The sequence below is a fragment of the Globicephala melas genome, chromosome 17, assembly GCF_963455315.2.
Source record: "Globicephala melas chromosome 17, mGloMel1.2, whole genome shotgun sequence".
Lineage (NCBI taxonomy): Eukaryota > Metazoa > Chordata > Mammalia > Artiodactyla > Delphinidae > Globicephala > Globicephala melas.
The window spans coordinates 7,060,320-7,073,872 of record NC_083330.1 but is presented as its reverse complement, the minus strand read 5'-3'; the positions used below and the strand labels follow the sequence as shown (position 1 = coordinate 7,073,872).

General features: G+C 36.9%; 1 pseudogene; it reads left to right on the top strand.

The window, feature by feature from the left end:
* Positions 1–12,822: 12,822 nt before the first annotated feature.
* LOC115855065 (AP-3 complex subunit sigma-2 pseudogene) lies at positions 12,823–13,406 on the top strand (annotated as a pseudogene).
* Positions 13,407–13,553: the final 147 nt, after the last annotated feature.

Below are 13,553 nucleotides of genomic sequence, written 5' to 3'. Positions count from 1 at the left end.
ATCATATCTTATCAAGGGTGCCCACTAACAACATGACTGATCACTGTTGATGTTGACCTCGATCACCTGGCTGAGGTATGGATAACACACTTGATTCATGTTGACTGACATTATGGAAATAAGTGTTAGACACGTGGAATCTGAGTTCTATTTTAATTTCATTTGCATTGAATAGAATGATTATTGGAGCCTGCAGTCTTCTCTTCAGTGTGGAGCTGAGTCAGCAATCTATGATTACTCTGCCTAAAGTCATAAAATAGACTAATGAAACATGATAGGTGTAACCGGTAAATTATAAAGCCGTATATATGTGAGGTTTAAAATATTATTCTGGAAAGAATCCATCTGCATCAGTGTGCTAGGATAATAGTAATTAGCTTTCCAGGTTAATGGAAACCTAGTTTATTTATGAAACACCATAAGGAACGATTCATTATTCCTCATGGCATTAATTTTGCAAATACCTGGAAAGCCTCCTTTAATTATCAAAATTGTACAAGCCTTCTCCCTGAGCCAGGGCTAGATCCTGATTCTGCTTTTTTGTCAAATCTATTCTAATCTTCCAAATGCCCCATTTGGGGGCTCTCTTCACTATGTATCATCCATACTTTTCAGACCAGGGCTGCTTCCTTAACCAGTTTTTCTTACCACTATCACCAAGAGATATGCTTTCAGTTGCTCTCAGAATAAGTGGTTTCCATTCATTTGACTATGAAGTACTAATTAAATATGGTAACATTGACAATGTAACCTATATCCAAATCACAAGCATAGAAAAATTGTATGTGTAAAGGCTAAAAATTAAAAATCTTGAACATATTGACAGAGTAGATTCTTGAGCTTACTGGAGAAATTCCGTAGTGATGGCTTGGCATTTGCAGGACAGCGGGGGTGAAGAGACGCTTACCTATGTTTGCCAAATTACCTTATTCACTCAACCTCAATACACTATTATGTACCCAGTTTGAAATAAGTAATATGTTTTCTTTCAATACCGAATAACCAGGACTAAAACTACAAACCAGTTAAAAATAATTATACCTTTAAGATTATAGGGCTATGGGATGACTGGATTCCACTGATGTTACCAATAGTTAAAAGTTCATAACAATACAGATAAAAATATAAACCTCTTACTAATTTCAAACTCCAGAGAATATCAAAAATTAATACATAGATATTTTCTAATTGAGAACTTAAATGCATAGATATAAAATAAGTTCCATTTGTTTTACAGAAAATACCATAGAGCAATATTATTATGAAACACAGCTAAGCAAGGAGTGAGGGAAGGCTAAGAACCAATAAAATTAAAGTTACATGGATAGGTGTTTTTTATAGTAAGATTCTGATACTGAAGAATTTTTACGTGTAGTATTCGTTCGGTGCCTTGTACTTACCATTGGTCTTCCAGTAAGAATCAATCATCCCGTATGTTTTACTGTTTAGACCCACTTTAGACCAAATCTTCCAAACGCTGACTTTGCAGCCTTTCCCCCACACGGACATTTCCATTTCTTCACTGGGGAACCTGTTGTTACTTTCCTAGTTAAGACTTTAGTTGCCAAGAGTAGAGTGGAACCTTTACCAAGATTCACCAGTTATTAACTTTTCTTTTTTTTTTACTTGATATGAATAATTTATTGAATGAGAAACAAGGACAGGGAGATTTCAAACCCAAAACTGCTATAAAGTTCAGAGGCATGGCATTACAGGATAGCTTCTAAAGTGAAAAGGAGGATGTCGTTTAGCCTTTTCAATGATTGGTTATTACATTGGAGGTTTCCAGACTGCAGGAGGTTGGTGAAAAGTGATTATCTTATACCATATGGGGAAGATGACTTAAGTTTTATGATTATCAAAGACATTGACGAGAAATAACCTAAATTACATTTCACTTACGTTCCTGAAATGAACCACTTAGTTTCGCATAAGTGGCGTAAAGGGTTTCTGTCAGCTTGAGGGATTTTTAAACCTGGCTTCATTTCATTTTATTTTAAAAGAATTATCAAAATAACTTAAGACAATCTAAAGGTCCAGTAATAGGAATTCATAATATAAATTACAGAATTTCCATATGATAGATGACTGTGCAGTTATTTATAGTCATGTGGGGATATTAAACAACATGGAAAAATGTTACCATGCTTCTATATATTGGAAATGTGAACACACCTTCCCTGACCACACCCCACTGTGAGCAAAACAGCCTCTCCCACTCCTCTTGCAGCCAGGGAGGGGGGCCTTGCTTTACCACATGTTTCCTCCTTCCACTGTTGTTGATTGGCTCAGGAGAGTAACAGATCCCAGGGTAACCAATTAGTAGACTTGCCAGCAACCTATTATCTGTATCTGCTGGATGAAACACAGCAGGGCAAAGTTTGAAATTTGTACTAAAAACCCAGAAATCACAAGACAATAGAGTGAGAGCTCAGTTAAAAGGCAATAAGGTAGATTAAAGATTGAGAAACTGCTGTAAGAAGTAGTAAACTGAAACTATGAGGGAACAAAAATTAAGAATAAGTAGACAGAGCAATTGAAGGCGGGGCAAACAGACAGATGGAGGGCAGCCAACCATGCTGTCAGTGCAGCTCTGCAGCAGGGACTCCAGCTCCTGCTGTGCGGTTCTTGGCAGATGCCTGGCCTCCAGATCCAGACTCCAGCCCTTTGCACAGGAACCTGCCCTAACCTGGCCCCTGTTCGTAGATTTCCAAGACAATTTCCTTGTCATTCTTTGCAAATCCTTTCAGGATGGCCTCAGTGGATCTCTGTCTTGCAACTGTTACAAGGGTGTGTAGACTATGAGCCCAATTTTTTCTTTTTTTTAATGCTTCAATTTTATTTTATTTTTTTTGTACAGCGGGTTCTTATTAGTCATCAGTTTTATACACATCAGTGTATACATGTCATTCCCAATCGCCCAGTTCATTACCCCCCCACCCCGCCGCTATCTCCCCTTGGTGTCTGTACATTTGTTCTCTACATCTGTGTCTCAATTTCTGCCCTGCAAACCGGTTCATCTGTACCATTTTTCTATATTCCACATATATGCCTTAATATATGATATTTGTTTTTCTCTTTCTGACTTACTTCACTCTGTATGACAGTCTCTAGTTATATCCACGTCTCAACAAATGACCCAATTTCGTTCCTTTTTATGACTGAGTAATATTCCATTGTCTATATGTACCACAACTTCTTTATCCATTCGTCTGTCGATGGGCAATTAGGTTGCTTCCATGACCTGGCTATTGTTAATAGTGCTGCAATGAACATTGGGGTGCATGTGTCTTTTTGAATTATGGTTTTCTCTAGGTATATGCCCAGTAGTGGGATTGCTGGATTGTATGGTAATTCTGTTTTTAGTTTTTTAAGGAACCTCCATACTGTTCTCCATAGTGGCTGTATCAATTTACATTCCCACCAACAGTGCAAGAGGGTTCCCTTTTCTCCACGCCCTCTCCAGCATTTGTTGTTTGTAGATTTTCTGATGATGCCCATTCTAACTGGTGTGAGGTGATACCTCATTGTAGTGTTGATTAGCATTTCTCTAATAATTAGTGATGTTGAGCAGCTTTTCATGTGCCTCGTGGCCATCTGTATGTCTTCTTTGAGAAATGTCTATTTAGGTCTTCTGCCATTTTTGGATTGGGTTGTTTGTTTTTTTAATATTGAGCTGCATGAGCTGTTTATATATTTTTGCAGATTAATCCTTTGTCCGTTGATTTGTTTGCAAATATTTTCTCCCATTCTGAGGGTTGTCTTTTCGTCTTGTTTATGGTTTCCTTTGCTGTGCAAAAGCTTTGAAGTTTCATTAGGTCTCATTTGTTTATTTTTGTTTTTATTTCCATTACTCTAGGAGGTGGATCAAAAAAGATCTTGCTGTGATTTATGTCAAAGAGTGTTCTTCCTATGTTTTCCTCTAAGAGTTTTATAGTGTCCGGTCTTACATTTAGGTCTGTAATCCATCTTGAGTTTATTTTTGTGTATGGTGTTAGGGAATGTTCTAATTTCATTCTTTTACATGTAGCTGTCCAGTTTTCCTAGCACAACTTATTGAAGAGGCTGTCTTTTCTCCATTGTATATCCTTGCCTCCTTTGTCATAGATTAGTTGACCCTAGGTGCATCTGGGCTTTCTATCCTGTTCCATTGATCTGTGTTTCTGTTTTTGTGCCAGCACCATATTGTCTTGATTACTGTAGCTTTGTAGTATAGTCTGAAGTTAGGGAGTCTGATTCCTCCAGCTCTGTTTTTTTCCCTCAAGACTGCTTTGGCTATTCAGGGTCTTTTGTGTCTCCATACAAATTTTAAGATTTTTTTTGCTGTAGTTCCGTAAAAAATGCCGTTGGTAATTTGATAGGGACTGCATTGAATCTTTAGATTGCTTTGGGTACTATAGTCATTTTCACAATATGGAGTCTTCCAATCCAAGAACATGGTATATCTCTCCATCTGTTGGTATCATCTTTAATTTCTTTCATCACTGTCTTATAGTTTTCTGCATACAGGTCTTTTGTCTCATTAGGTAGGTTTATTCCTAGGTATTTTATTCTTTTTTTTGCAATGGTAAATGGGAGTGTTTCCTTAATTTCTCTTTCAGATTTTTCATCATTACTGTATAGGAATGCAAGAGATTTCTGTGCATTAATTTTGTATCCTGCAACTTTAATAAATTCATTGATTAGCTCTAGTAGTTTTCTAGTGGCATCTTTTGGACTTTCTATGTATAGTATCATGTCATCTGCAAACAGTGACAGTTTTACCTCTTCTTTCCAATTTGTATTCCTTTTATTTCTTTTTCTTCTCTTATTGCCATGGCTAGGACTTCCAAAACTATGTTGAATAATAGTGGCGAGAGTGGACATCCTTGTCTTGTTCCTGATCTTAGAGGAAATGCTTTCAGTTTTTCACTTTTGAGAATGATGTTTGCTGAGGGATTGTCGTATACGGCCTTTATTATGTTGAGGTAGGTTCCTTCTATGCCCACTTTCTGGAGAGTTTTTATCATAAACGGGTGTTGAATTTTTGTCAAAAGCTTTCTCTGCATCTATTGAGATGATCATATGGTTTTTATTCTTCACTCTGTTAACATGATGTATCACATTGATTGATTTGCATATATTGAAGAATCCTTGCATCCCTGGGATAAATCCCACTTGATCATGGTGTATGATCCTTTTAATGTGTTGTTGGATTCTGTTTGCGAGTATTTTATTGAGGATTTTTGCATCTATATTCATCAGTGATATTGGTCTGTAATTTTCTTTTTTTGTAGTATCTTTGTCTGGTTTTTGTATCAGGGTGATGGTGGCCTCATAGAATGAGTTTGGGGGTGCTCCTTCCTCCACAATTTTTTGGAAGAATTTGAGAAGGATGGGCGTTAGCTCTTCTCTAAATGTTTGATAGAATTCACCTGTGAAGCCATCTGGTCCTGGACTTTTGTTTGTTGGAAGATTTTTAATCACAGTCTCAATTTCATTACTTGTGATTGGTCTGTTCATATTTTCTGTTTCTTCCTGGTTCAGTTGTGGAAGGTTATACCTTTCTAAAAATTTGTCCATTCCTTCCAGGTTGTCCATTTTATTGGCATAGAGTTGCTTGTAGTAGTCTTTTAGGATACTTTGTATTTCTGTGGTTTCTGTTGTAACTTCTTTGTCATTTCTAATTTTATTGATTTGAGTCCTCTCCCTCTTTTTCTTGATGAGTCTGGCTAATGGTTTATCAATTTTGTTTGTCTTCTCAAAGAATTAGCTTTTAGTTTTATTGATCTTTGCTATCATTTTCTTTGTTTCTATTTCATTTATTTCTGCTCTGATCTTTATGATTTCTTTCCTTCTGCTAACTTTGGGTTTTGTTTGTTCTTCTTTTCCTAGTTCCTTTAGGTGTAAGGTTAGATTGTTTATTTGAGATTTTTCTTGTTTCTTGAGGTAGGCTTGTATAGCTATAAACTTCCCTCTTAGAACTGGTTTTGCTGCATCCCATAGGTTTTGGATCATCGTGTTTTCATTGTCATTTGTCTCTAGGTATTTTTTGATTTCCTCTTTGATTTCTTCAGTGATCTTTTGGTTATTTAGTAACGTACTGTTTACCCTCCGTGTGTGTGTGTTTTTTACGTTTTTCTCCCTGTACTTCATTTCTAATCTCATAGCATTGTCGTTGGAAAAGATGCTTGATATGATTTCAATTTTCTTAAATTTACTGTGGCTTGATTTGTGACCCAAGATGTTATCTATCCTGGGGAATGTTCCATGCGCACTTGAGAAGAAAGTGTAATCTGCTGTTTTTGGATGGAATTTCCTATAAATATCAATTAAATCAATCTGGTCTATTGTGTCATTTAAAGCTTTGTTTCCATATTTATTTTCATTTTGGAAGATCTGTCCATTGGTGTAAGTGAGGTGTTCAAGTCTCCCGCTATTATTGTGTTACTGTCGATTTCCTCTTTTATAGCTGTTAACAGTTGTCTTATGTATTGAGGTACTCCTATGTTGGGTGAATATATATGTATAATTGTTATATCTTCTTCTTGGATTGATCCCTTGTTCATTATGTAGTGTCCTTCCTTGTCTCTTGTAACATTCTTTATTTTAAAGCCTATTTTATCTGATATGAGTATAGCTACTTCAGCTTTCCTTTGATTTCCATTTGCATGGAATATCTTTTTCCATCCCTTCACTTTCAGTCTGTATGTGTCCCTAGGTCTGAAGTGGGTCTCTTGTAGACAGCATATATATGGGTCTTGTTTTTGTATCCATTCAGCAAGCCTGTGTCTTTTGGTTGGAGCATTTAATCCATTCACATTTAACGTAATTATCGATACATATGTTCCTATGACCATTTTCTTAATTGTTTTGGGTTTGTTTTTGTAGGTCCCTTTCTTCTCTTGTGTTTCCCACTTAGAGAAGTTCCTTTAGCATTTGTTATAGAGCTGGTTTGGTGGTGCTGAATTCTCTTAGCTTTTGCTTGTCTGTAAAGCTTTTGATTTCTCCATTGAATCTGAATGAGATCCTTGCTGGGTAGAGTAATCTTGGTTGTAGGTTCTCCCCTTTCATCACTTTAAGTATATCATGCCACTCCCTTCTGGCTTGTAGAGTTTCTGCTGAGAAATCAGCTGTTAACCTTATGGGAGTTCCCTTGTATGTTATTTGTCATTTTTCCCTTTCTGCTTTCAAATTTTTCTTTGTCTTTAATTTTTGCCAATTTGATTAGTATGTGTCTCGGCATGTTTCTCCTTGGGTTTTTCCTGTATGCGACTCGCTGCGCTTCCTGGACTTGGGTGGCTATTTCCTTTCCCGTGTTAGGGAAGTTTTTGACTATGATCCCTTTATATATTTTCTCTGGCCCTTTCTCTCTCTCTTCTCCTTCTGGGACCCCTATAATGCGAATGTTGTTGTGTTTAATGTTGTCCCAGAGGTCTCTTAGGCTGTCTTCATTTCTTTTCATTCTTTTTCTTTATTCTGTTCTACAGCAGTGAATTCCACCATTCTGTCTTCCAGGTCACTTATCTGTTCTTCTGCCTCAGTTATTCTGCTATTGATTCTTTCTAGTGTAGTTTTCATTTTAGTTATTGTATTGTTCATCTTTGTTTGTTTGTTCTTTAATTCTTCTACGTCTTTGTTAAACATTTCTTGCATGTTCTCGATCTTTTCCTCCATTCTTTTTCTGAGGTCCTGGATCATCTTCACTGTCATTATTCTGAATTCTTTTTCTGGAAGTTTGCCTATCCTCACTTCATTTGGTTGTTTTTCTGGGGTTTTATCTTGTTCCTTCATCTGGTGCATAGCCTTCTGCCTTTTCATCTTGTCTATCTTTCTGTGAATGTGGTTTTTGTTCCACAGGCTGCAGGACTGTAGTTCTTCTTGCTTCTGCTGTCTGCCTTCTGTTGGATGGGGCTATCTAAGAGGCTTGTAGTTATTAACTTCTTGAAACATTTGCTTGTTCAACCTCTCTCTTTCTTTATACACACACACACACACACACACACATTTTGGCTAAACTATTTAAGAGGTAGTTTATAAGCTTCGTGATACTATACTCCTGAATATTTCAGATGTATCTATCAGCAAGTGTAATCTTCTGTATAATCACAATACAACTACCAAACTTGAGAAACTTAACATAGATACAATACTATTATTTAACATACAGCCTATTCAAGTTGTTCCATTTGTGTTAATAATATAGTTTATCAGTATATTTCAATGCTTTATTGAAGTATAATTACATACTGTAAAATGCACAGATTTAAGTGTACAGGTTAATGTTTTGATAAATGTGTACCCTCATGTAACCAACACCCCAATCAAGATATAGAGTATTTCTGTAACTCAAGAAAGTTCTTTCTTGCCCCTTTCTAGTCAGCCCTCTTTCCTCTACATCTCTTAGAGGAAACCACTACAGTATTTTTTCCTTATAGATTACATTTGCATAAATTTCACATCCAGTGTGTATTCTTATGTGTTTAGTTTATTTCTCTCTGGTCTTAGATTCTGGTATCAGTACATAAAGTTTTATTGGAACACAGCCATGCTCATTTGGTTGTACTGTCTATGACGCTTTCACACTGTAACAACAGCATTGACTAGTTGTGACAAGGCTTGCTTTTGGTTGCTACTTGGTGTACTACAAATTACTGCAATCCAATTATAACTTAACAGCGTTTTGAATGTCATGCTCATTACTGTGACATAGCATTTAATTATTTTTTTATTAACAGTGCATACTCAACATGCCAAAATAAGGAAAGAAGAGTTGTGTTTGAATGTTGTACTTTTAAGAAAGAGTGGGGGGTGAATTATTTGTTATCAAATTAGATGGCAAAGCATTGTGTTTATTATTCAGTGACACTGTAGCTGTGCTAAACTAATACTATATACATCAATATTATTAGATTAGGAACTCTTTATAATAGCCCCACGCACAGAAAAGCAATTTTCAGAAAAACTGGACATTTTAAAATGGAATATCTCATCGAAACAAAGTTTCTTTAAAAAAATTAAAATAGTGAAATAAGGCTGAAGTCAAAGTAAATGCTCATTTTGTTATCCAAGCAAGGAAAACCATGTACCAATGTTGAATTAATTTAATTGTGTGTGATTGCAGCAGATGAAGAAATGTGTCCAGAGAAAATAAGCTTGATTAAGGCTATTAGTCTTTTAGTGAGAACAGTTGCTGCAAGAGGTAAGGACATTGAGGACAACAGATGGAGTAAACATACTTTCCATATTCCTCCCACTGAGTACAATACATCTAAAATCCCTGGATATTATATACTGAAAAACATAAGAAGCCTCTGAAAAGCGGAGAGAAGAAGGCAGACTGGATAGGGAGCTTAGGACCCAAAGAACGCTGAGTTCCCTGACCTTTTCTTTCTGACTCATCTATCCCACACTGGGACTGGAGAAGCTAGCATCCTAACAATGCCAATGGGAACAGATGAAAAAACAAACAAACAAACAAACAAAAAACAAGAAAAGCATGCTCTCTCTAGCCAAAAGGCCAGGAAAAGGGCTACCTAGCAAGACAGAAACTTAAATAATAACTGTTCTATCCCAGCCAAGCACCACAGGAGAAGCTGTGGCCAAGTCTTACCCATCATCAAAACTGGAGTGGAGAGTCTAGGTGTGTAACAAGGTACCCCAAACCACCTGCCATTGTTGTGTCAGAGGCTGAGGGGGGACACAGGATCTTTGTCCATACTGAGTGGTAATGAGGAGCCTGTGGTGTTGGTGAAAATGACATGGGAGCCTGGAATTCATCTACACCTGGTGACCTGGTGTCAGAGAAAGCCTAGAGGAGGGTCAGGTCTTTAATCACCTCTCAGAGAATATGAGGTCAACCCTCCTCCCAGTGTCAGTGGGGACCCATCATTAACAAGGACCCTCACCCTTCAAGTTGTCAACAGAATCCTAATGGAGAATCTGCATCTAATTTCACTTGGCAGTAACAAGGTGGAGTTGTTCCCCAACTGGAGTTATGTCAGGGGGAGCTTGCTAAAATACAAGGCTTATATAAGACCCAGAGTCTCACAGCATATGAAATGTCCAGATTTCAAAAGAAAATCACTTGTTATACTAATAACCTGGAAAATCTAAATTTGAATGAAGAAAGACATTAGAAATAACAACACTGAACACTGAAATGTCAACACTGAAATAACACAGATGTTAGAATTATCTAACAAGGATTTTAAAGCAGCCTTCATTAAAAAGCTTCCACAGGTAATTGTGAACACCATCAAAACAAAGGGAAAATAGACATTATCAGCAAGAAACAGAAGATATAAAGAAGAATCAAGTGGAAATTCTAGAACTGAAAAACCAAAAAATAAAGTCAATGGATAGTCTAACAGAAGAAAAAGTGTATGTGATGATAGAACAATAGGAGAGAGAGAAAACAGACTGAAAATAAAAGTGAACAGAGCTTCAGGGACCTGTGGGCTATAACAAAAAATCTAACGTTCATGTCATCAGTGTCCCAGAAGGAGAGGAGAAAGAGAATTCAAAGAAATAATGGATTAAATTTCTCCAAATTTGTCAGAAGACATAAACTTACAGATTCAAAAAGCTGAGTGAACCCCAAAAAGGATAGATCTAAAGACACATCATAGTTAAACTTCTGAAAAGTAAAGACAAAGAAGAAAATCTTGAAGGCAGTCAGAGAGAAACACAGGAAACAATTTGAATGATATCAGAAACCATGGAGGCCAGAAAGAAGTAGCATAGCATTTTTCAAGTGCTGAAATAAGTCAACCCAGAATTCTGTATCCAGAGAAAATATTTTCAGGAATGAAGAAGAAATTAAGACATTCTCAGATTGAAAGGAAGACTAAGAGAATTCATTGCTTGTAGACCTACTGTGAAAGAATGACTAAAAGAAGTCCTCTAAACAGAAAGGAAATGATAAAAGAAGGAATTTTGCAACACCAGGAAGGAAGAAAGCAGAAGAGAAGAACAAAAACGTGAGTAAATATAAGACTTTCCTTCTTCTTTTGCATTTTTATAATTATATTTAATGTTTGAACAAAAATTATTATAACTGTGTAATGTGGTCCTCTGTTTATGTAGAAGAAAAATTAAAACTAATTATGTTATACATGGGGAAGGGTAAATGGACATAAAGGGAAGTAAGGTTTCTATACTTTACTCAAACACATAAAATGTCGACATTAGTAGACTGTAAGTTATGCTAATATAGTATAATATGCAAAGTAACTACTAATATAGTTATGGAAATAGATACACTTAAAAACATGGATAAATCAAAATGGAATTCTAAAGAAAGTTTAAGGAACTGACAAGAAGATAGGAAAAAAAAAGAAACAAATGAAAAACAGACAGCAAACAGAAAAAAAATAAAATGGCATAATTAAGTCTCGACCTATCACTAATTACAGAAAATGTAAATAGTCTGAATATATTGAATTAAAAGATAGAGGTTGGCATAATAGATTTAAAAAACAAAAAGAAAACATGACCTAACTATTGGCTATCCACAAGAAACTTGCTTCAACTATAATGATATGTGTAGGTTGAAAGTGAAATGATGAACTGAGATACACTACACAAACACTAATCAAAAGAAAGCAGGAGTGGCTATATTAATATCAGATTCAGTGGACTTCAAGGCAAAGAAAACCACTGGAGACAGAGAGTCAGTCGACTAGGAAGACACAGGAATCCTAAATTTGTGTGCACCAAAAAGCCAAGCTGCAAAGCTTGTGAAGCAAAATCTGATAGAACTGAAAGGAGAGAGACAAATCCACAGTTACAGCCGAAGACTTCAAAACCCCATCTCAGCAACTGACAAAACAGCTAGACAGAAAATCCTCAAGGACAGAGCTCAACAAGACCATCAACCAAAAGGGTCTAATCAATATTCATAAAGCACTCTACCTGCCAACAGCAGAGTATACGTTATTTTCATGCATCCATGGAACATATGCCAAAATAAATATTTTCCTGGGCCATAAAACAAATCTTGACAAATTTGAAGGAATTGAAATCACATGGAGTGTTCTCTCTAACCACAATGGAATAACACTAGAAATCAAGAACAGGAAGAGATCAGGAGAATCCCCAAACACCTGGCAGCTAAAACAGCACACATAAATAATCTGTTGGTCAAGGAAGAAGTCTTGAGACAAATAACAAATACATTGAACTTAGTGAACATGAAAGCAAAACATCAAAAATTGTGGGACGCTGTTAAAGCAGTGCTTAGATGAAAATCTGTAGCCCTAAATGCTTACAGACAAAAAAGGAGAAGTCCCAGATCAATAATCTAAGCTCTCACTTCAAGAACTTAGAAGGTGAAGAGCAAAATAAACTCATAGTCGAGGAGAAAAAAAGAGAGCAAAAATCAATAAAATTGGAAACAGACACACAATAGAAAAGTCAGTGAAACATAAGTTTTTATTTGAAAAGATCAATAAAATAGACAAAACTCCAGCAAGATTGACAAATAAAAAGAGAGGAGAGAAATTTCTATTATCAGTTTGAAACAAAAGATCACACTACAGAGTTTGCATACATCGAAAGAATAAGAGAATACTCTGAGCAACCCTAGACACATAAATTTGACAGTTGAGATGAAATAGATTAATTCTGTGAAAAGTATATAAACTACTCCAACTCATCCAATGAACAGCCCAATAACAACTAATGAAATTAAATTTATACACACACATATTTATGTATACACACATATTAATAAAATAGAATAAAAACCCAGAAATAGTTCCATATAAGTATGGCCAGGTTGTAGTGGAAGGAGAGGCTCTCTGAAAGCAGCTGGTGGTGAAAGGAGTGTGGCGGGCAAAGATGATTCAGGCAATCCTGGTTTTCAATAACCACGGGAAGCCACGTGGCTTGTCTGCTTCTACCAGCGTTTCCCAGAAGAAATTCAACAGCAGGTTATTCGAGAGATCTTCCATCCAGCTCTCAAACGGGTTGACAACGTCTGTAACTTCTTGGGGGGTGGAAGTTTGATTGGTGGGTCTGACTACAAACTGATTTATTGGCGTTTTGCTACCCTCTACTTTGTATCTTGTGGGGATTCATCAGAGAGTGAACTTGGGATCTTAGACCTCATCCAGGATTTTGTGGAGACTCTGGACAAGTGTTTCGAAAATGTTTGTGAATTGGATTTGATCTTCCATATGGATAAGGCGCACTACATTCTTCAGGAGGTGGTGATGGGTAGGATGGCGTTGGAAATAAACATGAATGAAATCGTGGCTCAGACTGAAGCTCAGAACAGGCTGGAGAAGTCCGAGGGGTGTCTTTCAGCAGCACCCACCCGGGCCGTGTCCACCGTGAAAAACATCGGCCTGCTGGAGATGCCTCGGATTATCAACGTTGGCGATCTCAACATTAAGGTCCCCAACCTGTCGCAGTTTGTCTGAGGGTAGGAGACGGCTGAACTGAGTCCTTGGAACCAGCAAAGCCGAGCCAGTCCTGCAGCAAAACCTGATCTGCGCCCTAGAGGAGTGCAGCCTCGGGCCCTGGCCCCTGTCGTCCTGCAGCGGGAAGGAGTCCTGTGTCCACTGCCA